Below are 25,422 nucleotides of genomic sequence, written 5' to 3'. Positions count from 1 at the left end.
CGACCCGTTGGCCATGAGCCAGCAGTGTGCACTTGTGGCCAAAAGGGCCAATGGCATTCTGGGGTGCATTAAAAAGAGCGTGGCCAGCAGGTCGAGGGAGGTGATCCTCCCCCTCTACTCTGCCCTGGTAAGGCCTCATTTGGAGTACTGTGTCCAGTTCTGTGCTCCCCAAGTACAAAAAAAGACAGGGATCTCTTAGGAAGAGTCCAGCGGAGGGCCACAGAGATGGTGAAGGGCCTGGAGCATCTCCCCTATGAAGAAGGGCTAAGTGAACTGGGTCTGTTTAGCCTTGGGAAGACTGAGAGGGGACCTGATCCAGGTCTATAAATATCTAAGATGTGGGGGGCAGACTGTTTTCAGCAGTGTGTGAAGACAGGATAAGGGGAAACGGCCAGAAACTGGAGCATAGGAAGTTCCGCACAAATGTGTGCAAGAACTTCTTTATGGTGAGGGTGACGGAGCACTGGAACAGGCTGCCCAGGGAGGTTGTGGAGTCTCCTTCTCTGGAGATATTCAAGACCTGCCTGGATGCCTACTTGTGCAATCTGGTGTAGGGAACCTGCTTTGGCAGGGGGGTTGGACTCGATGATCTCTGGAGGTCCCTTCCAACTCCTATGATTCTGTGATGAGCACAAAAAAACATAGTCAATCTGCAGGATATAATGTAAACTGTAACAGGAAAGAGAAACAAAAGTCTAAGCATGTTACAAATATCAACAGCAACAAGATGGCTTAAAATGAAATGTTCTAGGCTGAAGTCAATAAACAAGTTCAGATCAGAAGATCCTCTTCTGTGTTGATCTCAGACAGTATTTCTCTGACAAAATTGTCTGTAGATAGATGAAAAATGTACTATACTGTGCGTGAACTACTATGATCAGCAAATATTTAAGCCATGATAATGACAGGGCAGGATAAAATCATACACCTTCCTGATTGTGTGGAGAGGATGTTCAGCTTGTCCAGTAGTGCATCAGATAAAGTTTGTGTTGGGAGAGAGAGGACTGCAACCATTCTGTTCTTTCAGATATTTTAGGAGCAGTGGTGTCTGACCACTATTGCTGAGACATCTGAAAAGATGTCTCTTGAACTGTGTATTCAGAGCCAACAGGCACACAAATGCATATAAGTTTCACACAGTTAGGAACATCCTCCAGCAATTTTTGGATCTGATTGAGACTTACTGTCATTCAGAGAGAAAGCTTGTCGCTATTACTGAAATATAAAAAAATAATAGCGACATTGAAGAGCTTGGGGTTTGTAATGACAGAGTGTCTATGGGTAAGGATCAGGGGGAAGGCCTATAGTGGCGACATCTTGGTGGGCTTCAACATCAAAACAGTTTTTGATATAAAGGGCCACACCACCACCCTTCTTTCCTCATCTATCCCTTCTGAAGAGCTTGTAACCATCTATCACAGCACTCCAGTCGTGGGAGTGGTCCCACCATGTTTCAGTAATAGCGACAAGGTCATAATTAGCCTGACTCACAATTGCTTCCAACTCTTCCTGCTTGTAATGTTCCAACATTTCTTTCTTTTTTTAAGATACAAAATTTTTGTAAAGAAAACATGATATTCTCATAGTTGGGCTTTATTTAAATGTGATGTCATCCTAAGATCTTTTTGAGTATGTGTACTGTTTAAGAGAATTTTACAATATCAAATATTGAGATATTCATTAAATTAAGAATTTGCCTACCTCTGCATTTTCTAAAATGAGTTAAATTGTAATATATTTTTGTTTAGTTCAATATATGTATTAAATGCTGAATAATCAACTATGTAAACGGTTTGTTCATTTTTCAATTACATTGTGGAAAGAAAATCACATGTCAACAACAATGCTGGCAAATTTCTAAAAGAAATAAAGCTAAACACCATTTTTAATTCTTTCTGCTTCCATTATGCAGTCCGCGTTATATTGCCTTGTACCAGATGGTCATAAACACTTTTTAACAGGAGATACTGAAGAACTGCTATATTTCCCCCACAAACTTGATGAAGGAAGTAGACTGGATATATCCTTTGCATGTGCTTGTTGGTAAAATGCTACTCGCTGAAGAAGCATTTCCTGTGCCATGAAAAATAAGGGTATTACTCTGCCACCCTGTTGCACTGATGGAACTTCTGAAGAAGGTGGGGTGCAGTGTTTCCAAAAAATTTTAGCTTATTTTTCCATTTTCCAGATTTTTTTTTTTTTAGAATTTAAAGATTGTTTCCTTGGGCTCCTTATGTAGTCAGTGGAGGAGTGTACAACCCTTCAGAGGGCTGTTCAGAGCATCCCAGTCAGAACTAAAATATCTCACTAAGCCAGATGCTGTGAGCATCCTGCTGAGTAGCAATCCTCCTGCCAGCAGCGAAGCAGCGATGTATTTTGTTGATCTTTGTCCAGACCTGATTATGTGCTTATAAAAACCTGTTCTCTTTTCTTGAGAAAACTATCATATGTCATTGTTTAACTTAAAAAAAAAAAAAAAAAAAAAAAAAAAAAAAAAAAGTATGTGTGAAGTCATATTTCAAGGCCTGATCTACCAGACTGCTCCTGTCTTTCCAAGTTCCCCGCACTTATGTGTTCTGTCCCGATTCCTTCATCACTCAGCTTCTCATTTCCAGTTAATGTTTTGTTCTTCACCCCTTTGACCAATCAGTTGTTAGTTTACAGGTGCAAACCATTTTGCTTCATGAGGGGGAAAAATGGAAGTAAGGAGCTTGCACTTGTTTTTCTTTTCCTTTTCTCTGTATTCTTAAAAAGCAATACTCAAAAGCCTACAGAGTTCAGCTTCTTTGAGGCCTACTTAAGGAACCTATAGCAGTGCCCGTAACTATTTTTTCTGTGTTGTAACTTATGGTACACAAATCCAGTGCACCACGTGGTACATAGTATATTCAAACCCGGTTACAGTCATCCTGTTAAGATGAGAAGCGAATAAATTCACAGTGATTTTCAAAATAAAAACTTCAAGTGATAAATACTGGCACTGCCACTTTCTAAGGCATTCTGTTAACTCTCATGTTCTGTCATATAAATAATGGTGTACATCAGGCCTTGTCCTACAATTTTCACAAATCAAAGGTTTCCATGCATATTAATGCAAGTTTTGGATGTGTGAAGGATTTACTTTCTCAGGTAAATGGAATATGCTTTTCCTGCTGTTTCCTGAAGATTTCAAGGTTATAGGAACACTCTCATTTTAGATTTCCATTGAGACAAAACAGATGACTGATAAGCTGCGGTTTTCAAAATGAAAGGAAGTTCTTTTTAAAGTATAATTTTTAAAGCACTGTGATTGGATTGAATGTTATTCTTAAACTGGTATTTAATTCGGTACACAGTTCTTGGGGGAGGAGAGTGGTCATTATAGAAACAATGTCTTCTGTATTTTTTTTAAAGCATGACCTATTACAAACATCTATAACTTTGTGGTTGAAATCCAAAACATACTATAAAGCCAAAGTTACTGGAAGAAATTCAGCATAATTAAACTAGTGCTATAAATTAATTCTCCTGCACTCCGTAAAATACAAATGTCAAATAATAGATGATCACAAACTTCTCTCTTTATGTTGAGAAAGCTTTTGTATAGAAAATATTTGCTACAACAAAAAGTCTGTGATCCAACAAGCTTGAAATTTAGTTCCATTTTTTGGTTTCATAGGTCATACTGATGAGGTGAGGCCAATTGTATGAGTTTCAGTGAGGTCATAACAACCTCACGCAATGCTACAGACTAAGGGCAGAGAGTCTGGAAAGTTTCATGGAGAAAAAGCATCTTGAGCATGAGCCAAGAGCGTGCCCAGGTGGCCAAGAAGGCCAATGGTATCCTGGCTTGTATCAGAAATAACGTAGCCAGCAGGAGCAGATAGATTACTGTCCCCCTGTACTCAGCACCATTGAGGCTGCACCTCAAGCATTATGTTCAGTTTTGGGCCCCTCACTGTAAGAAAGGCACTGAAGCTCTGGAGCATAGCCCAAGAACGCCAACAAAGCTGTAAGGGATCTGGAGCAGAAGTCCAGAAAGAGCAGCGGAGAGAACTGGGATTGTTTAGTTTGGACAGGAGGAGATTCAAGAGAGAATGTATTGCTCTCTAAATCTGCCTGAGAAGAAGTTGTAGTGAGATGGGAGTCTACCTCTTCTCCCTGATAACTAGTGTTTTGACCAGAGAGAATGGCCTCAGCTTGTACCAGGAGAGGTTTAGGTTAGATATCTGGTAAAAATTCTTCTCAGAAAGAGTGGTAATACATTGGAACAGGCTGCCAAGGAAAATGGAGTAACCATCCATAGAGGTGTTCAAGAAGAAGGTAGATGTGTCACTTACGGACATGGTTTAGTAAGCATGGTGGTGATAAGTTTAATGTTTGGACTAGATGGTCTTAGAGCTGTTTTCTAACCTCAAAGATTTTTTCCAACCATAAAGATTCTATGACTATTCATCCTTACTCCAGTGAAGTCAATTTGGGCTTTACTCTTGATTTTGATGGAGAAAGATGTTAAGTTTATAACTATGTATTGGAGGTACCATTATAGCATGTTTTATCTCTGTCTATAGACAAAGCCAACACTGATGCCAGGAAGCACATGATGTCTTAATTCCAAATTTGTTTTTGTCTCTGCAAACGTGAAACATCATTTTTGCTTACAGAATCACTGAGGTTGGAAAAGACCTTCAAGATCATCCAGTCCAACCATCCATCTGTCACCAATAGTACTCACTAAACCATGTCCCTCAACACAAAATCCAAATGTTCCTTGAACTCCTCCAGGGTTGGTGACTTCACCACCTCCCTGGGCAGCCCATTCCAGTGCCTGACCACCCTTTCAGAGAAGTAGTATTTCCTAATGTTCAGCCTAACGTAGCCTCTTTATTATATTCCTCAGAAGTGAAATAAAAAGCAGTTCTTACCTTAAAAATAATGCTTTCCTGCACTTCTTTTATAAATACTCCGAGCAGTCTCAGTATTGCAAGAGAGAACACTCAAAGATACAGAATACAAAACCTGAACAGAGTTTGAACACAATGTGTATTGTGTCAAGGCCCTGTAGTTTGAAAATTTGTATTTCAACAATGAGTCGTAGGTAATTGATCCCATCTGCTCATTCAAGGAATGTATTGCAGAACTATACAGACAAAACAAAAGATATGCACATTTTTGCCTTGTATATGTAAGTTTTTAAACAAAGCAAACCTTTTTGTATGTGGCCTACTCTGAGCCTGCTTGGGGCTGACGCTGTTACTTCCAGTATTTGCAGTAATTATGTGGATTTTATGAGCATTTTGAACACGTTCAGCTCTAAAGTAATTATACAGTTGCTAACTGTTGTAATACAGAAATAATTTTGTCAACAAAGTAAAATTCTTTTAATAAATTCACCTTTCACTTTGGAAATTCAGATAGTTTTATAAAACTGTCCTATCAACAGCTGAAGATATCTGAAAATCACTGCAAAATCAATAGCTTTACATTGGAAAAGGAATATCTGTATGTATTTTTATGCTAGGACATTGCACACATTGCTGGACTGCCAGAATGTTGCAGAACTCTAACATCTATGAAGTATAAAAGAAAAAAAAGCAGCAAGAAAGATGGGAGGAAAAAAAAAAAATTAATAGCTGAAATCTCTGATGCAGGTAAGATATGTTACCAAAACCAGCTGTTCATAACTAAATGAACTAAATTCTTTGTTCTTACAGCTCTTTTGTCTGACGTTCTTCTTACTTAAGTGATTTGCAAATAATAATGATGGCGGGTAGATGAAAAAAGTTTTAAGTACTGCAGTGCTACACTGGTATGGATAAAGGCTTAATACAAGTAACGATTTTTTGTGTGTGTGTGTGTGATGTTTACACTCAATTTAGTCTCCTAAACTAACTGAAAATGAATTGTGTTTTTTATTGATTGAAAAACTATCGTAAAACAAGTAAGATTAATATTTGTTAAAATGTATTAATGGTTTTATTGTTTATCTGTAATATTATTAAGGAAAGATAGTAAATTGAATCATGCTATGATCACATTAAGTAATTCTTAACAACTCTTCACAAGAAACATTTTCCAGTTCTGCCCTTCTGATCAACTTGCATAATTCATGTACTTCTAGTACCTCCATAACCTGATAGCTCTAACACACTTGCCCCCTGCTCTTTCTTGAAGTTTTCAAATCTTAAATATGCTAAAGGAAAAATATTCTAAGGGGAGATTATTTAATAAAATTTCTCCATCACACAGAAACTTTAAGGTCTAAGTCTAAGCATCAAGTATCCAAAAAAAGGATACAGTAATATTTTTCTCCAATTTTTGAGATATATCATACTATGAATGTAAACTCAGAAAAAGTTTTAGAAGAATATTGTAAAAGCTTACCAAACTGATTTATAGGGAAACAAGAATCTAATAAACAAATCTCATCAAGATGCCTCTTACCTGAGCTCCCATCTGTATTTTTCAACTAGAGGATGAAAAGTATTTCTAAGAGTCTTTAAGGTACCTGAGTCTGTCTTTGAGTCGTGTAGAGGCCCAGTAGTCCCCTAATACAGACTGCAAAGATTATCAAAGCTATCTAGACTATTTGTATTTCAGTTTGTGCTCTCCTGAGAGTTTTTGCTGTATTCCAGAGGGATAGTTTTATTATTTTTAGTGGGTGCTGGAGAGGACCAGCTTTTAAAAAGGAAAAAAACAATTCATCCTAAAGGATTACACTGTCCTTGTGAAAAAGTAATTTCCATTGAAAGTTATCAAAATAAATGGTTACAAGAATGTACTGCTCCAAAGAAAAATCAAAGTGAAAAAGGTGGATAAAAAGGAGGTTAATAAAATTGTTGTGTCATCAAAAAGATAATGAAATCTAAAAGAAATGATTAATAAAAGAGTAATTTCATCTTTTTACAGAATACTTTATAAAAAACTGCAGGGTAACTGAAACCACTAAAAGCAAAGAAAATTTTTGTAAAGGTACTGCTTCTAATTAGATATTGTTAAAGGCAAAATCAACATTTCAGCTTTATGGTCTAACAAATTAAAACAAATCAAAAAACAAAGCAGCTCCTTTACATTACTTGAATTTATCAGCAATGTGGGATGCAGCAGGATAGCAATATTTTGTGCTGTTTTTCAAGCAAGATTCCTGAAGCAGTAGAGGAATAAATATGGAGATAGATACATATTAGCAAGGAATTTCTAATCCATGATTGTGTTTTTATGCATCTGGGAGATAATAGGCTTGCAGATAATGGCCTTGGTATTCTGGAATTCATGCAGCATGAATTTGAACACACATGTAGGCAGGCAGCCACATCCCCAGCAGCCTTTGCCAGACTAAAGGCTGAAGTCCAGAAGCAGTTCATGAGTTCACATCAGTAACTTTCTAAATATCAAGGAAAGTATTTGTCTAATTAAGCATACATTAAAACCTTTACTATAATAAGAATGATAGAGTTTCTTGGTCTCTATCAGTAATTTAATTAAAGGTCTAGAAAAGGTGGAAAGCCATAAAAGATGCCTGCCAGTTATTTTTTCATTGCTCACAAGTTCTAATTTGGTGGTCTCAAATACGCTGTTTTCTCATTTTTAATTCTCTATCACAGTATATTAAAAAAAAAAAAGACTGTGAAGTAAAATTCCATATGTTCTGGAAGATGTGTAAAAGTTGAAAGTGATATATTTTATAAGTAATTTTCCTTCTTTCAGTTTGTTCTTGTAGAAGTTTTATAAGAAAAGTTTATAACAAGTTTATACGAAACAAAGCCCATATCATGTGGGATTGTTCACTCATAGAAATGGGACATATTCAGACAGTGTATACAACATATGTATACTCAAAGGAAGAAATAGTTATAAAATATCAGGCAATGAATTAAAACACCTCCAACCCAGAAAAAAACATTCAAATACATCTGATATTAATCATTAGTATAGATAAATGGGGATAAATTATGAATAGAGGAAGATGGTAAAAAATACAGATGGTGACAAAGTTCCGGGTATTACAGGCCATGGAACACAAAAAAGCAACATCCTCATTTGTTATACCTTACTGAAAGTGTAGTCATCAGCACTGATGAGTAGCAGAAAAGCAATTAAGCTGTTAAAAACTGCCAAAGAAACTTCCCAAAAGAACAAACAACCACCATTATGATTTTTTTTTTTTGTCAATCTGAAACAGCTGTTGGAAAATTTATCCATTAAAAAAAAAAAAGGCTTCAATTCCTCATTTGCCCAAGCTTGCAGGAAATGAGAAACTTTCACAATTGAAATGCCAGCTAATGATGCCCTACTCTATAGTCTGTGAATAAGTCTAAGCAGAGGGTCTGCATGTTTTTTCTGTATTTTATAGTTTACTAATCTGTGCTGAGAAAAATGCTACAGCTAACCATGTAAATAGAACTTAAATATATTTTTCTGTTTGAATGATCCCTTCATATTCTGAGTTGTAAGTTCATAATAAAACAGAATATCATTCCAAGTTTTTTTGTCATACTATTGCAAAAAGCACAGTGGGGGCAATTCTTCCCATTCATAGTACCCTCTCTGAAAGAATATGTAAAAAATATGTATTTCTTACATGTATATTTTAAATATGTTAAGCAAACTCTCCCTGGGTTTTATGGTAGTTATACTGTTCAAAACTTTTTCTCTGATACAAGCCCAAATTGTTTTGTCATCTTAATGTCAGGTTTTTCACATATATAAGGTGCATACTACAGCATAAGAAAGCTGTGCATCCTGCCTCTCTCTCTTGGATGCAGGGTGGTACTGTAAAGAACAGTGTAAAAGCTGGATGGTCGTGCTATGCTGCTCTGGGAATTCCATGCAACAGAATGAAGCCATGCATAATGGAGGTGAAAGGATGTGGTTCACAGAGGGGGCACATGTGAGGGCACTCTAAGAGCCAGGCACTTGCAGGGAATCCACAGCTAAAAGGTGGTATTTTCAAGGTATGCGGAGGGTACCACTAAGCTCTGTATAATCTGAATGGTAGGAGATTTTGTTTAAAGGGCCTTCTAAGAATGCTGTAATTGGACAGAGTGGATGCGGTCATTAGATCTGTGCATAATAACCAGCAGCATTACATCATGCTGACTTGCTATTCACAGCCTGATCAAAAGGCCTAGTGACAGATGAGGGGACAAACCTGTGACTATCCTCCTTCATGTTATTTAATATACCAGCTTGCTATTTTGGTCTGCTGTTGTGACCAGACAGCATTCATCGCTTCATTCTTTTACACGCTTTCTGACCACGAAATAGCAAACATGATGTACCTGGGGTGGGGGAAGTATTCTTGAGGATTACATACTGGCTCACTAAGATACTTTTCAATATTATTTTTTTCTAGGAAAACGTTGTTTCTACTGAGCTTTTTAATTGTTTTGTTTTATTTGTTAGCTGTTCCTTTGTCAAGCAATCTCAGCCACTTCTTGGCATGTATATGTACACAAAAATTTTTATGTCCATATGTAGATTGGTGGGAAAAAAAAATTACTTATTACCATAAGTAATTTCTATTTATCAGAAAAGCTAATCTTTAAATCCTTTTTTTGAGGACTCGTCTATAAGCTACTGCATGAAGGAAACCTTTAGTGCTTCCACTTTATTCTCGTTATTTCTTTGGTGCTATTCAAAGACTCAATGAAAAGCCCCTCTTGCAGTTCTGCAGTTAAAACAACAAAGCACTGCCTATGTTTCTTTTTTAACACAGCTCTAAGGATTTATTCTTTGCTCCTTTTTTTTCTTCCTTTTTCTGAAGTTTGCTTGTCCTTTTCCCCCTTAAAATCTCTTTATCTAAAGCTGAATTAGTTTTCGCAGCTGGTTGGCAAACTGCCACCGTTTTCTGCTCTGACACTTATTTATCAATTTTCAGTTGCCTTGAAACTTTTTACTTTTCTTAGTTTCTATTTCTTTTCCCTTGTTCACAGTTTTACTGGTTCAAGTTCTAGTTGTTTTAATAGAAAAAGAGAAAAACCTGTCCTGGAAGTGAGAAAAAGATCCATCTTCACTATGATCAAGAAAAATACAACAAGATTTACCTACTGATGATTTTGAAATAACACACTTTGTGCTCTCAGTAGATACTTATATTCTAATCCTAATTTCTGGAAGGTAGCAGGTAAATCTACTACAGCATTTATGCGTGGTCCTAACAGAGAAGTTTGTAAATCTATTTTTGTTTAAATTTTAGACTTTTCAGAGATTACTGTTTTATTTAGTTTCACGGAGTACCCTGTAGTTTTAAAACAGTAGGGGTTAAGGAATGTTATTTTTATTAACTTTACTGCAGATGAATTTCTGTTGTAATAGAACAGGGTTGTATAAAACAATTGTAACTTCCATTTAAAAATCCTACTTGTAAATTTCTTAGAATAATTAGTCAATCTTTCGATCTTTAATGTTAAATAATATCATTTACTACATTTTAATAAGAAAACGTAATGGTATTGATTTGGTGCTGTTTTATTATTTGCAATTTAACAGAACTTGCTCTATTACATACAGTTTACTACAGATGTTGCATAGAAGTTGTTGTAACAGGAGAGAGAGGTCCAAACTAGACTTTGGATATCAGTACATTTGTTTATTTAAGCACTGGTCAGCCAAGATTCTGCCCTTTCAAAGAGTACAAATAGAGCATTTAGCAAAATTAACAAGGAGTAAGTAAATATCACATCTTTATTTTCTGTTTATTTTTTCATACCCTGAGCATAAGAAAAGGACAGCATAAAACTTTCATGTCAGATTGAGCCTTTTCTTTCTACCGTGATTGCTAAAGAATTATCATTACTACTATTAATTGTGATACAAATGATAAAAGATTAATTACTATTACATGGACACTATATCTTCACCACTTTTTTTTTTTTTTTTTTTTTTTTTTGAAGTGGAATAGAGTACTTCTCCTGCTGCTGGAATGCATGTAATTGGGATTTTTCCTGTCCTCACAGCCACAGTTAAGTGGAGTAGGTTAGCTGCATACATTGTCATCTCTTGGCAATTTGAATAGAGATAAGAAAGGCCATTTCTTAAGAAGAGGAAAACAGACTTAAAGCTTTCAGTAGCCTTTCTAATATGTAAAGTCCTAGAAACTGTCTGTACTTGAAGTGGTGAATACTGGAAGCAGCTGTCCAGTAAGTGGAAATGTTAAGTAATGCTAACCCTTGCAGTCTGAGCTACTGTGGGCCAATTCCCAGAAAACTTAAATTGCTAAAAGTTACAGCCTAATTAAACCTATTTTCTTTCGTCGAGTATTTCTTTCTATGTATCTGAGACAATGCATTATGTGTATGTACTTATTTCTTTATGGCTGTTCCACTTCTACACATACCATGTAATGCCTTAAAAAAAAATCTGTCTAGCCTAGTGTACAGACAAAACTTCCCAAAGAAGTAGAATAAAATTAAAAACTATTTTATATTTGAGCCAAATCATATTTAAAAGCAGACAGCTAAGGGTGAATTAGGTAAATCATAGAGGCCAATAGCTTACTTACATTGCACCGACACTGGACTTTCTAGCTAGTTTCAAAATTAGGCTATCTTAAAACTGATGTTTTTGGAAAAGAAATGAGTCATAAAATTGAATATTAAAATTACACTTAGTGCATTTGGTATATTATTAGACCTTCAGAATACAACTTAATGCACCAGCAAAAATCACAGCAAAGCAGTAAGGCGTAAAAAGCTTTAAAACACTCATGCTTTTAAAATAGTTTAAAATTATTTTATTATTTTATTATTATATATATATAATATATATATATTTATTATATAAAATATTGGCATTGGGAATAGAAAGTATTCTTCTTATGTAAGAAGTCTGAAAAAAAATTGAGAGAAAATAATGTCATTCAGAGTCTTCAGGAGTCTTAACTGCCTTTATAATTCTCTAGTATCTTCATTTAACTTTATTTTAACATAATTATTTATACTTAAATTGAAATATTAGGAAAATGCATTTTGATTTGTCAGTATAGAATCAATAAGTATATTATTTCATATTTCATGACAGTTTTTCTAGGCCCGAAAAAGCAATATTTTAATGAGATATTTTATATATTTTAAGGTTTCAATCAACTCATGCGTACTATATCCCGAACAGCAGGCTAAGCTGTTAAAAAAAAAAAAAAAAACAGCACTATTATATCAAAGGCTATATAACAATATTTTACTTTGGAAAAATAGGGAATGGATAGGTTTTATAGGCAACTTAACCACAGTACAGACTTATCAGGTTGCCTTTCTTTGCTAGACTTTTCTGTGCTTTTTCTTTACTAATATTGACTGAGTATGGGCATGGTGATCAGAATTCCTTACGTCAATACATAACACTTGGAATTAACTCACTATATGCAGTGAAGGGTGCTTTATTTATTATTCAAACACTATAGCTCGTGGAAGAAATTTACAGCTATGAGCTAGAAGCATGTTTTCTTTTGTCAGAAATAGATCAATCAGCAAGATTGTTTTAGTTAGTTTTTTTCCCCATCATCTTTTGGGATTTCTTTCTTGCTACAGTAGAAACATCTTTCTATACGTATTTTGCATTCTTTTGAGTCTGGTTGCTGGATCCCTATAGGGAACGAACAAGCAAAAGATTATGCATAAATTGTATGCAAAATACAATTCAAAAGGGGAAGTTATTTTAACTTGTTCAAATTTGTTACATAGTAATTCTCATCTCCACTTTGAATGAAGAACGGGAGGAAGGGAGAAGATTATGAAAGTTATTGAGAAGTATCTAGCATTATCAGTGAATATTGCATACAGTTTAATAATGATCTGATGATTAGCAGACTCTTGATAACTAAGAGATGGATTACTAGTATGGTAATATAAATTAAAATGTTTAAATGGGCAGGATCTAGAAAATTTGATTTAATAGAGCCAGACAAAAAGGAACATGTTTCAGATTAAAGGAATGCAGTTTATATGAATAGGATGGCAGAATCTACCTAAGAAAAAAGGTAACTAAAGTAGATTTAAGTATTATCATAGATTATATTCTTAACCTGAGCTTTCTGTACTTCTGTGAAAAGAGAACTAACAAAAGTTTTGAATTAATAATAAAGGGAAATGGAGATGGGAAATGCTGAATACACAATAAAATAAAAGAACACATAGTGGAGAATCTTGCATTATGTTAAAAAATGTAACTAACTAAATTTATCTGGTATATTGAAGGAAAGTAGAAATATATCTGGCAGCACACAAGTATGATCTTATTATCAGAAATTGAACACAATCTAATTACTGGGAATTAAAAGGCAATTCTAGAAGATATATTGCATTTATGGGTTTTAGATTTTTTTCCTCTGCTGTAGTAGAGAAATTGATGATGGATACAGAAAGTGCCACACATACCATGAGAAAGAACTGAAACTCATCTTGTTAGTTTTGGTTTGCAAAATTTCTTCCCAACTTGCTTTGCAGGACACTGGGGTTTTCACTTTCCATCTCATCATGGATACAGCTCACCTAGGCATGGATGAGGCCATAGGCAGCCTGATCCAGTGGTTGGCAACCCTGCCCAGGGCAGGGGGATGGAACTAGATGATCTTTAAGGTCCTCCCCAGCCCAAGCCATTCCATGATTCTGTTTCCATGATTTAATAATGCTACTTATACTTGGAAGATGCAGAGGAGATGCTAGTAATATCAAGTGCAAAGGAGAAAGTAGCCTGAAAGTACAACTTGACTTTATGACTTCACACTAGCAGTCTGTAATTTCTGTTCTAATCAGGCTGCCATTCAATAATACTTTTGAATCAAAAACTCGTATTTTAAGCACCCTAGGAAGTTGTCTAAAATTCAGCCTGTTCAAGATTCAGGTTTTTCTTTCCTACTTTTAGAGAAGCTTCTGTTTGTAGCTGTTTTACAGTTCCGGGCTCTTATAGTAAGGGAATTAAGTTGTTTCTTTTTATAAACTAACATCTTTATTTTTGAAGGTTTGGTGTGTTTTGCTGCTTCTCTATCCCAATTCCAGTAGTAATTATAGTATTTTCCCAGTATGTATGTAACAGGGTTTTGTTTTGTTTTGTTTTGTTTTTCACATTACTGATAAATATGAAATCTTTATCTCTTACCAAAATTCATTTTACTGGAACAATCCATAGAATTGATAAAAAAAAAAAAATCCCCACAATCTCTATCACACTATGAGTTAGGCTATAGGTATTCTCTATTTCTTCTAGTGAAAATGAGTTGCTTTCACACTCAAAAAAAAAACCAAAAAAACATTAGGATTTACCAGGAGAGCACACAATGGCTCTTGCAGGTAGACAAGCAATGTGACCACTGATTAGAAAGAAGGCAGCTTTGCAGTATTATCACTACTCTAGAAGTATTTTATTCTTTTATCCAGTTGCTCCTTCATGCATGATACGCAGACAAGCTTTGTAACCAAGTCTGGAACTCCAGCTTTCCCTTTTGAATTAGACATTAGTATGCTTTATTCAGTGAGTGAATTGTCTGCATATTTATGAAGCAAGTACTCACTTCTACGTCAAATACAAAGCCTGATCCTATGTGCTTAGCATGAGCCAAGCACATCTGTTGGATCTGGGGACTGTACGCCGAATAATATCCAGTTACCTTTTCCTTGCAAGGCTTTGGCTTTTCTTGAATGGACTGAATCATTTCCAAAGCAAAAACTGAAGTACTACATGAACTTCTAACAGGTATCTAACTCTCTATATGCATTAGTAATTTTGCAGACTTTTTTGCTTGTAAGCACAATTTGAATGCCAAAGTTCACATTCTTAAAGTTCACTCATTACATAGTAGATTAGATGAGAAAATCCACTTGCAGATCCCACCCCTCTACACCACAGCTTCTTATTTGTACTGCTGATGTTGTTGTTTGTATGCTAAACATATATAAAGTGTTATAAGATGTTCATATATTGAAAAAGGGAACCAAATAGATGCATAATATGGAGAAAGAAAGCTGTAATATTCCTAAGAAGTTATGCGTGATAATCATTTAAAAGAATCTGAGTGGCTCAAAAGCCTCCCCATTACTAAAATCATTAAGAATGAAGATTCCATATTTCTTTAAGTCCTCCCATTATTTTTAACATTTAAAGTTAAACTAGACAAAAAGCTATTAGAAAAATGGTAATTAGTATGTAGTATGTAGAAGTGACCCAATTAAAATAATCTGGTTGAAATAATGTTCATGAACTCTGAAGAATAAAATCTTTTATTTTGGTGTGGAAAGGCCAAATTAGGTAAACATTCATTTCAATTTGAAATGCAGACTTTTCTTCTGTACCATTTGGTACTTACCTGTGGAAGTATATAATTTGATGTTGAGAGTGAAGATGCTTGCTTGACAGTATTAGTTTGACAGTATTCACATGTTGTTGTGGTTTTTCTGGAACAGATACTACAAACTATCGTTAGTGTATCATAAGTACTCTTCTTTTAGAAGAACTGTATTTTCAAATAAATACAGACCCATCTTGACTACAGGAAGTAATTCTGAACATCTATGATGGTATAATAGTGCTGTTGAGTTTCAACACCTGCCATTTAATAGAGATATAATTTGACTTCCTTACTGAGAAGTTTCTTACCACTAGAGGGCTCAACATTGCTGCAAGATTTTGTCTATGAATACATGGATAAATATACATATAAAAGCACATAAAACATTCATCATTAATGGGAATCTGCTTTATTTCTGTTCACATATATACAAAAATGCATGTATGTACATAGATGTATACACTTGTTTTATAATAGATAATCATTTTTCTTTTATTATAAAGGCTTTAAAATTAAAATGAAATTCCAGTAATTCAAGATCTTTTAAGGAAAACTTAGTGTAATTCACTATACAAAGGAGAACTGTTTAATTTAATAAATTAATTACAATCTTCAGCTTTGTTTTCAAATGTCAGGATTCACAAAGAATATTATTTCATTAAACTGAATGCTGAAAACAATCATAATAAAACATAATTCAAACTTCAATTCAACTAATGCCTGCTGTCATCATGCGTTTTATTAAGATGACACTGAATACGATGAGAATAGTTTTTTTTTTTCCATAAGTGACTTCCACGGAATATAATATGGTGCTGCAGAATCTATAATTCCAAGCATTTCTGTTTGATTACATGACACATTTTCCTATGAAATCTTAGAGGTTCTAAATTAAAAAAATGTTCCTGGAAAGCTGACAGTTTTTTTTTTTTTTTTTTTTTTTTTTTTAATTAATGTTAAAATGTAATGAAGAGAAAAAATCCTTTTAACGATTTTTAACTGATGCATAATCTTTGGACATATATATTACAACCCAGTTCCTCCACAGTATAATGATGTAATAATGAATAATACACCCATGCAGTCCAAAAGATAATTACGATAATCTTTCCATTCATACAAGACATATATACAAGCATTTGAGGCATAAATATTTCCTAAAACTATCAAAATTATATTTTAGTATAAGAAATTTTCTGTATAAAAAGTTGTGGAAAAGTAGAAGAAAACATTTTGATTGTTTTTGGGGAAAAAAGTGTTGAATATACCAACATATATCTATAAAGTCAATGAGGATTTGCATAACTGAACCAAATCTTTCCAATTCTGACACAAAATAATTTATTTGAATTTGGCTGCACTACCTGTGTTTACTGCTTACACTTTTACTACTACAGTTAGATACTAACATTTGATAAAGTTTTAACATACTCATTTTCAAGCATCACTATTTTATGTGTGCTTTCCGTAACACATGCAATAGTTAGTACTACTCGTTGTCACATCTTCCTAAAATAGTAAGTAGTCAAAAAGCACAGTAAATTCATTGGGGAAGAAAAAATATTTTTTAGACTGAACAGTTAGTTAGGCAGGAAATACAGGCAGATCCTGGAAACTATGCTACGGCACCTGAAGAATGGAGACTGTGCTACCATGGCTTCACTAAAGGCAAATAATGCCTGACAAATTTGGTGGCCTAATGTGACAGGGTTACAGCGCTGGTGGATAAGGGAAGAAGAACTGATGTCATCTACCAGGATTTGTGTAAAGCATTTGACACTGTCTTACATAACATCCTTGTCTGCAAACTGTAGAGATGTGGACTTGGTCCCACTCAAGTCAGCAGCTTGATATCTTTGTGGAGACCAGCAACAGATCTGTTTGGCCCTTTAAGTGTTGGTATTAGGATCAGTATTATTTAATATCTCTGTCAATGACATGGACAGTAGGATGAAGTGTACCCCTCAGCAAGTTTGCAGAGATCTGGTGTGGCTCACACGCTGGAGGGAAGTGAGGCCATCTAGGAGGACCTTTAGAGGCTTGAGATCTGAGCCTGTGCTACCTCATAAAGTTCAACAAGGGCAAGGTGCTGCACCTGAGTCAGGGCAATCCCAAGCATGTATAAAGGCTGGGTGATGAATAGATTGAGAACAGCCTTATGGAGAAGGACTTACTGGTGTTGGATGAAAAATTCAAAATGAGCAGGCAGTGTATGCTTGCAGCAAAGAAAGCCAATTGCTTTCTGGGCTACATCAAATGAATAGTGATCAGCAGGTCAATGGAGATGATTCTTCTCCTCTGCTGACTTTTTGTAGAGTTTGTGCCTGAACTATGGCATTCAGCTCTGGCTCTGGTACAAAAAAACCCTGCTAAAATGAGTCCAGAAGACTCAGAAGATGAGCAGAAAGCCAGAGCATTTCTATGAAAACAGTCTCAGAGAGTAGGGATTGTTTAGATTAGAGAAGACTGTTGGAGTCCATTTGATGGCCTTCCAGTCCTTAAAGGAGGCCAACAGGAAAGACAGGGAGATACCCTTTATCAGGGAGCAAAAAGACAAGGAATAATGGCTTTAAAATAAAAGAGGGTAGATTTAGATTAGATTATAGGAATAAATTATTTATTACAAGGATGGTGAGGCCTTGGAACAGGTTGCCAAAAGATGTTGTGGGTGCCTTATCCCTCAAAGTGTTCATAATCATGCTGGATAGGGCTTTGGTTAGTCTGATCTAGCAGAAGGTATCCCTGCCTATGGCAGAAGACTTGGATCTATCTGATCTTTAAGGTCCCTTTCAACACAAACCATTATATGATTCTATGAGTTGAACAATGACCTTTGAGGTAGGATGGGATATGATAGTTATAATGGACTTCTCAATATCTCAACATAAACATGCAAGTAGTAGTTGTAGTGTATCTGTACCCTTCTATAGCAAGAAATACTATTGTGTTTTCTATATTACAAGTAAGTTACAGCTATCAAAGCTGTCAACACTTTCTATTAAAAATGTGCCCGGTGGCTGCTGTTATTCTTCATCGATGAACATCTTCCTTAATTTCATTGCCATGACACCCTAACAAGGTAAAAAATTGTAGGCAGTAACCAACCTTAACTGGCAAAACTGGCAAATGTAAGCTATCAGACCGAACATGTATTTTATAAACTATATTAAAGAAATCATAAATATGGGTTTTAAGGGATTAAAATCTTTTGTTATAAACACATATAAAGCTTGGAGTTCATTTCCATTTTAAATACTTACTCACAGGCATACCAAGTGGGGTAGGTATGTAGGACAAGATCCCAGGTCTTGGGATTACAAAAATCTAACAGTGGTCAATTCAAAGCAATGACAGCATGTGATGGGAGGTCCACTTATAAATACCTTTGTTGTGAGCCATGATGAATCTATAAGCACTGTTGCTAATACACACAATCATCCTATTTCTGTGTTTTCTCATTTGTACTTTGTATGGACATTCATCTCACTTACAATGAATCACTTCTGCAGTAATTTTATTTTTACTGTTTCAACATATGAATTTCTTTGTTCCAGCTGAAACCACTTAAACCTCTAAATTAAAATAAGAATAAAAAGAAGAAAACAAATATTTAGAAGTTTTGAAACAGGAAATCTTCCTACTTGGCTGAAATACAAGAAACAAAATACTCCATATAAAATTGAGAGGTAAAACAATCACAACTTTTTCTTAGAAATATATGTACGTATACATATATTCCAACTTTCTATAACATCATGTTTGTATCTTTTTTTTTAATCAATATACGCAATAGCTATGTAAAGATTTTCAGCTTAACTTGGATTTTAAATTGTTGAAATGCATGTCTTTAATTATATACTGGCTGTTCCTTATATTTAATTTATTAGAAATGATAAATTATATATTCCTAGACACTTCATATCTCTCTCTCTTTATAAAAATATATCTATACAAAACTAATTCAAATTGTCCATCACTAGAATATAAAGATACTTTCTCTTATAGCATGAAAGCCTTATAGTTTATCTTACTATCTTTTATATAATTTCTTCCCTTTCTCTACTTATTTTTCCCCCAAGTATTTCATATTAAGTGACATAAAGCCCTTGAAGTCAACAGAACTATTTGCATCCAGTAGGTTTGTGGATTTCTATTGTCAGCCTGGAGGGTTCTCAAGATAAGAAAAAAAAAAAACAACAAAAAAAACAGAAAAAAAAACCCGAAACTTTTCTACAAATAATATATGTATGTGGAACATTTTAAATAATATACAGCTTATTTGAAAAATGCTTAAGAGCTCACATACACACACAAAAAAGGAAGATTTTTATTGATTTATAGTAAGCTTGGATGAGATTTGGAAGCTTAAATCTGCAATACTGAAGCAGTGCTGCTGTCATCCTTTGAAATAAATAGAAATGTATCGTCAATTCAGCAAGGTAGATAGACATAGCTTTTTTTACAGCATATCAGTTGTTCTATGTTTTTTGGATTTAAAGTCATGCATCCAATTACAAACATATAAAATTTCACTATATTGGTCTTCGTGAATTATAAATCAAAATCATTTATATTTTGCAACAGGATGATAAGATGAATAAACCCCAAAGTAATTAATAATTTGCCACTACCTCCTTTTGTCTCAAAATGGTAACTTAGATAGATTTGTACTACTGATTGACTATCTGTTCTAACCTCATTGCACTAAGGAATATACTTTGTCTCAAATAGGCAGCATTATGTCTAATCCCTACATTTTACTCAGACCAGATAGTCTTTGTGTGCCCCTGACACACAGATGTATGTTTTTATGGCGAACAGTGAGATATGCATGAAATCACTCTGGTCAATTTATCCTAATACTAAGTTTTATGTCTTTCCTCTACTAGAATTTCCAATCCACGGTTATTTTGAAATAATTATTTTCAAGTAGACAGAGCTATAAAGCACTGGAATAATCAACTTATATTGGTGTAGCAAAATAATTTCTTAAGAGCAAACTCTAAGGCATTTGCTAATCCACAGGGAAGAATCAGCTGAAGTTCCCAGCATAACCTTGTATTCTTGAAGGTAATAACAACTGCCTAAAATCTCTTTGTGCTGAAAATTAATTTTTAGTCAAGTGGTATATGTATTTTTATACACTAAGTCTTTTAAAATATTATTAAAGATGTCCAAATCTTTATTAGGAACTTTTGCTATTGCAATGATATTACAGATGTGACTTTAATTACTTTTCCACTGGCAAAAATCCTTCTGATATGCTAATATTCTACTCACAAAAAAGATTACTTTTGCCAGAATAGCTTATAATTTGGAAAGTTGATTACAAATTATACTGATAAAAATGTATTTTTGTTGGTCGTTAACACAGAAGAGTTTGCTAATATAATTTTACTAGTACATACTTTTAATGGTCTGAAATAGTATACAGTTCTGAAGTAAGCAAAATGATAGTCACAACTCAAATTTTGCTAATCACAGTTAGAACAGAAAAATCAGTACCTTTGTTCCCATTGTATCACTCTTGTTTCTCCTTTGTCTCCTGTGGACTGTTTATTTTCTTCCTTTCCATTCTTTTCATTCGCTAAAACAACTCTCACTGTCAACAGGACTATGGCAAAATTCAAGGCTTCAAAAAAGGTCCCATGTCATTAGTCTATATTTGAAGTTATGACCTGTTTTCACTAATTTTATTTCATGTGAACAACCAAGACTGCATCACTATCTTTGAGAACATGACATAGCTCCTGTAGAGATGCCCTTACAACTACGTAAGGGTTACCACATTATTTCACTTCTTTCAGTTCACAGGAAATGGTATAGTATTGCAGAGGATCAGGCTTCACAATAAGAACCAAGAAACTGAATTTCTGTTCATGTTTCTTTTTCATCTTTCCTTTATCCTAAAATGTCAAAATTTCAAATAAGTAAGACAGTGGAATGTGGGCAAAATGAGGCATTAAATAGTGATACTGCAATATCAGTTCTAACAGCAGAGATTAAAAACAGGTATACTGATTCTCTTAAGAGTACCCTATTCACCACACAGCACTTAGATGAGTACATCTTTAAGAATCTGGAGTGATAGCTGGCTGTGCTGCTTCACTGACATTCTTTTGTAATACAGTGCTAACATGTATGCAGTCAGCACCACTGTAAACTGACATACACTGCTGTTATTTCTCACCTACTAGGTTACAACATTATTTCATTACAACTGAATCACTCCTGCCTTGTGTCTGATTTAATCTCTGATTTATTTATTTCAGTATTTAAAAAGTAAATGAATAAAGGGGAAAGAAGAATACAACTCTTGAAAAACAGCTGATACTGAGTCTTCAGTTTCTTTAATTCTAAGAAATAAAAGGTCTTACTGTACAGCAAAGTCACTGTGGAGATGACTTTTTGGGAAAATTCTCTAGCCACTGGAGTTTTATGGATTGTACCATTATCCTAGTCAATTCCTTGAAGGAGACAAAAAATGATCTTGTTCCGAGGTTACCTTATTTTTCATACTGACATCAGGGTATGTTATTAGGTAACCTCAAAATAGAAGAAACACAGGAATAGTTTATAAAACAGACCTACATCTGTAGGAATGAAGAATTTTGATGAACACTGTGGAGTAGAAGGAAGCAGGAGATCCCTTTGCTAAGACAGCAGAAATGGCCATTGACTTGCTATACTCATTCTCTCCTTCCTCTTCTAAGCAGAGAATTTTGGTTAATATACTCATATTATGATAAATGGTATGGTCAAATTATTACCACTGTGAAGTCACCATCCACAAAGAAAGCAAGCAAAGAAAGCTACCACACAGTAACCATCTACAATATGAAAGGATTTAACTGTTGCCTGTACTGTGCATCCAATACACGTGTGAAAAATATAGGGGATGTAAATACTGGAAAATGGATAATCGGGCTTCTCTCTTCCTAAATGAGATGTTCAGCTTCCTTCCTTAAATCTGGGTATTATTTTCCTAAGATTAACACTGATGCAATTTAGAAGTTCCAATGAGATTTAAAAATATTTACTGACAAAAATTCATGAAGTATTCAAGCAAAGAACACTTAGACAGTTTAATCAAGAATGACTGTAGTTTAACTGATAGACTACTGCAGGGAAAAAAAAAAAAAAATCATAACCAGAAGGCAGATGTTAAAAGCTTGAAAGAGTAAGTTATATTTTCAGTTTTCAAGTAACTGCAGTTTTAGTGGAGCAAAGGTTTGCCAGACATAAATTGCCAGAGCAATTGTTTGATAATGAAGAACTCCAATGATCTTGGATAATACCAGTTTTATTGTGAATAAAAACAGAACTTGTTTTCTTTTACCTACTCTGGATGTTTAAGAGATATCATTTTTCATCTAAAGATTACTGAGCTCTGTCATATTTCCTATAAGAGGAAAACCAAGCCATTAATTCTATTAGCTAGAAGAGGTATCTATCACCTCTACAGGAAACAGAGTTGAGTCTGGTTCCAAAGGTAGTCACTGAACCGCTAAAACATGAAACAGGCCCCCATTTGATTCATATATTTTGATGGTAAGTGAACCTAATGAGGTTAGGATGTGTTTACTGAGGTAATTGATGTAAAGTTACTCTGTGGACTTCTATGTGTTAACATATATATTTCATTACTTTGGTTTATGTCTCTTCCTAATCCCTGTCATTTATAAAGATAGCTCTCATGCCTGTGAGAGAGACCATTCACACCTCTAACAGACAACAGTGTTCTTAAAAATAAGGCTGGGAAACTGAACTTGCATTCCATACTATCACTGAACTAATTCTTTCTGAAGTTACAGAACATATTAACTGGCAGGAGATAACTGAAAGAAACAGGAAAAGGAACAGCTTGAAGAACAACTGGGTAGATATGCCAGTCTGGAACTGGCTGGAAAAGAATAGCAGGGAAGCAGATTAGAGAAAAAAAGGAAATTCTGCTGATAACAGACATTTTAATTTTTTTCCATTGGTCCTTCTTCCACAGAAATAATGGCAGAGTGGGAATAAAGCTGCACAACAGCTGTACAACAGGCCTCCACTATTGCACAGGTGCTTCAGACCATGAAAAGTACAGGGGGCTGATAGCACCACAAGGCAGTGTCCTGGGTAGTTTGCTTTTTTTTTTTTTTTTTTTTTTTTTCCTAAAAACTATTTTGTTAAGCCTCACTCGTGATAAAATCACAGCTTGAAAAAAACTACCCGTGACCTCTGCCGCTAGAGGGCTGCACTTTCTGCCATACGCTCCGAGACCTCAAGATCCCAGCTCTAGACAGGTTACCGGCTTTCACAGACGGTGCTTTCAAAAGCATATTCTGAAGCATTTCTGTAATAACTAACAATTTTTCTCATATTAAATTGTTGTTGCAACTGTTAATTATAACTTAAAATGTCAATTATATGCAGCCATTTGCTTAGTTGAGTAGAAATCCTACTAAGAAAATAGCTGAGAGGCTTGTTCTATAGCTTTAGCTAAATTCTTCAAAACCTATTCAACTATAAAGAGACTACTTACAGGTACCAAAAAAGATTTTTTAAAAGCTTGTCTTAGTGGGACCAGGAGATAACATATCAAGAAATTATTAAACAAAAGACATTCTGTAGAGACAAGGGGAGGCACTTGTGAGACAGCTGTTCATGAAGAAACAGACTAACACAGGACAGACATCTGCTGAGCCTGGAGAAATTAGGTTTCAGGATTACCATTTTCCTCTAAGCTTATGGAAGACATATACACAAAAAACACACGCTGCTTATCACGTTAAAACCCTTTTTCATTCTACGCGTTAATAGTCCTATTGTTAGGATGAAACAATACTTTTATTTAAAAAATGTAATCAAGTAAATGTTTTATAAGCTAATTGGAATTCCCAAAGGGAATACTTGCAGGTGCTGAATCCAATCAGATCTGCCACATAATTAAAATTGGTGCAGGGGGCACAGTAAAGCAGATGTGGTCTTAAAACAAGAGAATTGTTTGATTCAATGTTACCACAGATGAATGGGGCACATTCAGATAGATAAAGGGAGCAGTGTTATAAATTACAGTTCCACTGCGGAAATTGACTAAAAATGGCTTCACTTGAACATCAATGTTTTTTATTTTTGCCTTCTAAATTTTCTGTAAGCCATTTGCTCAGTTTACAAATAAAAAGAGGCTGCTTAGGACTGATGACCGTTCAAACTGGACCCAAGGTTTTTAAACCACACAGTTTTCTTTCTGGCTCAAATACTAATTAAAATTCTTCAACTGGAACTTAGTAAAGAAAATGAAAGAGCCAAAAGAGTCCTCAGCTTGCTGTACCGTAATTGTGTCAGCAACCGCAAAGGTAACAGAAGCCAAAAATTTTATTTCAGTCAGTAAGTGAAGCAACCATGAGTCAGAATATCTTAGATACAAAGGGTATAAAATGATTACGAACGTTCCGTTTTTACACAATATTTTTTTCTGACTGTACATGCTATCAACTTGTTACTGAATGTGCTGCATCTGTTTCATCCAGCTGTGAGGCTAGATACTGCATTCCTGGGACACAATTCCCAGAGAAGCCATTGAAAGTTTCCAATTTACAATGCTGGATTGGGTCTTTAATTTGTGAATACTTTTGGGCAGGAGTCTGTTCAGATACTAAAATATCCACACTTTAATACCCAATAGTATATTAGATATCTGGCTCGTAATTTATAAGTACTTGCAAGACGATGTGCTGTACTATGTATTATGTATGAAATCTGTATTTTAAGCTCTAAAAATTGTTCTGGGTTGCATTAGTGGTAAGTGATTACTAACACTAAGGCTGGGTCTCCCTGGGAGCTCAGAATGGAAGTTGGATTTCATCCACAGCCAGCCAGGTTTTCAGCCTGCATTGGACAAGAAACCGAGTCAGCGGCCATTCCGTACACACACGCAGCAATATGAATTTAGCACACAACATGGTTTAACGCAGTAAAGGCGCGTTGCTAAAACTGATGCTCTGGTGCTGACCACGGCAATTACAATTATATTACTCTACCAATTTTTTTCAAAGGTAATGAGTGGATTAAATAGCACAGAGCGGTCTAAAAATGCCTTTCTAGCATTCTAGCAATCCCTCCCACCTTCACGTTCTCGGCACCTCGCGAACCTTTTAAGCTTCAACCTGACTACACTG

At 35.0% G+C, this 25,422-nt stretch overlaps 1 long non-coding RNA gene across 1 annotated transcript in view; it reads right to left on the bottom strand.

Annotated features, from left to right (window-relative positions):
• The window catches only part of LOC149917843 (uncharacterized), a 57,768-nt gene that overhangs the window by 31,606 nt on the left and 740 nt on the right, over nt 1-25,422 (bottom strand). The gene's annotated exons all lie outside the window — the stretch shown is intronic.

The sequence above is a fragment of the Phasianus colchicus genome, chromosome 5, assembly GCF_987193195.1.
Source record: "Phasianus colchicus chromosome 5, bPhaCol1.hap1.1, whole genome shotgun sequence".
Lineage (NCBI taxonomy): Eukaryota > Metazoa > Chordata > Aves > Galliformes > Phasianidae > Phasianus > Phasianus colchicus.
This window is presented reverse-complemented; position numbering and strand designations above follow the sequence as displayed.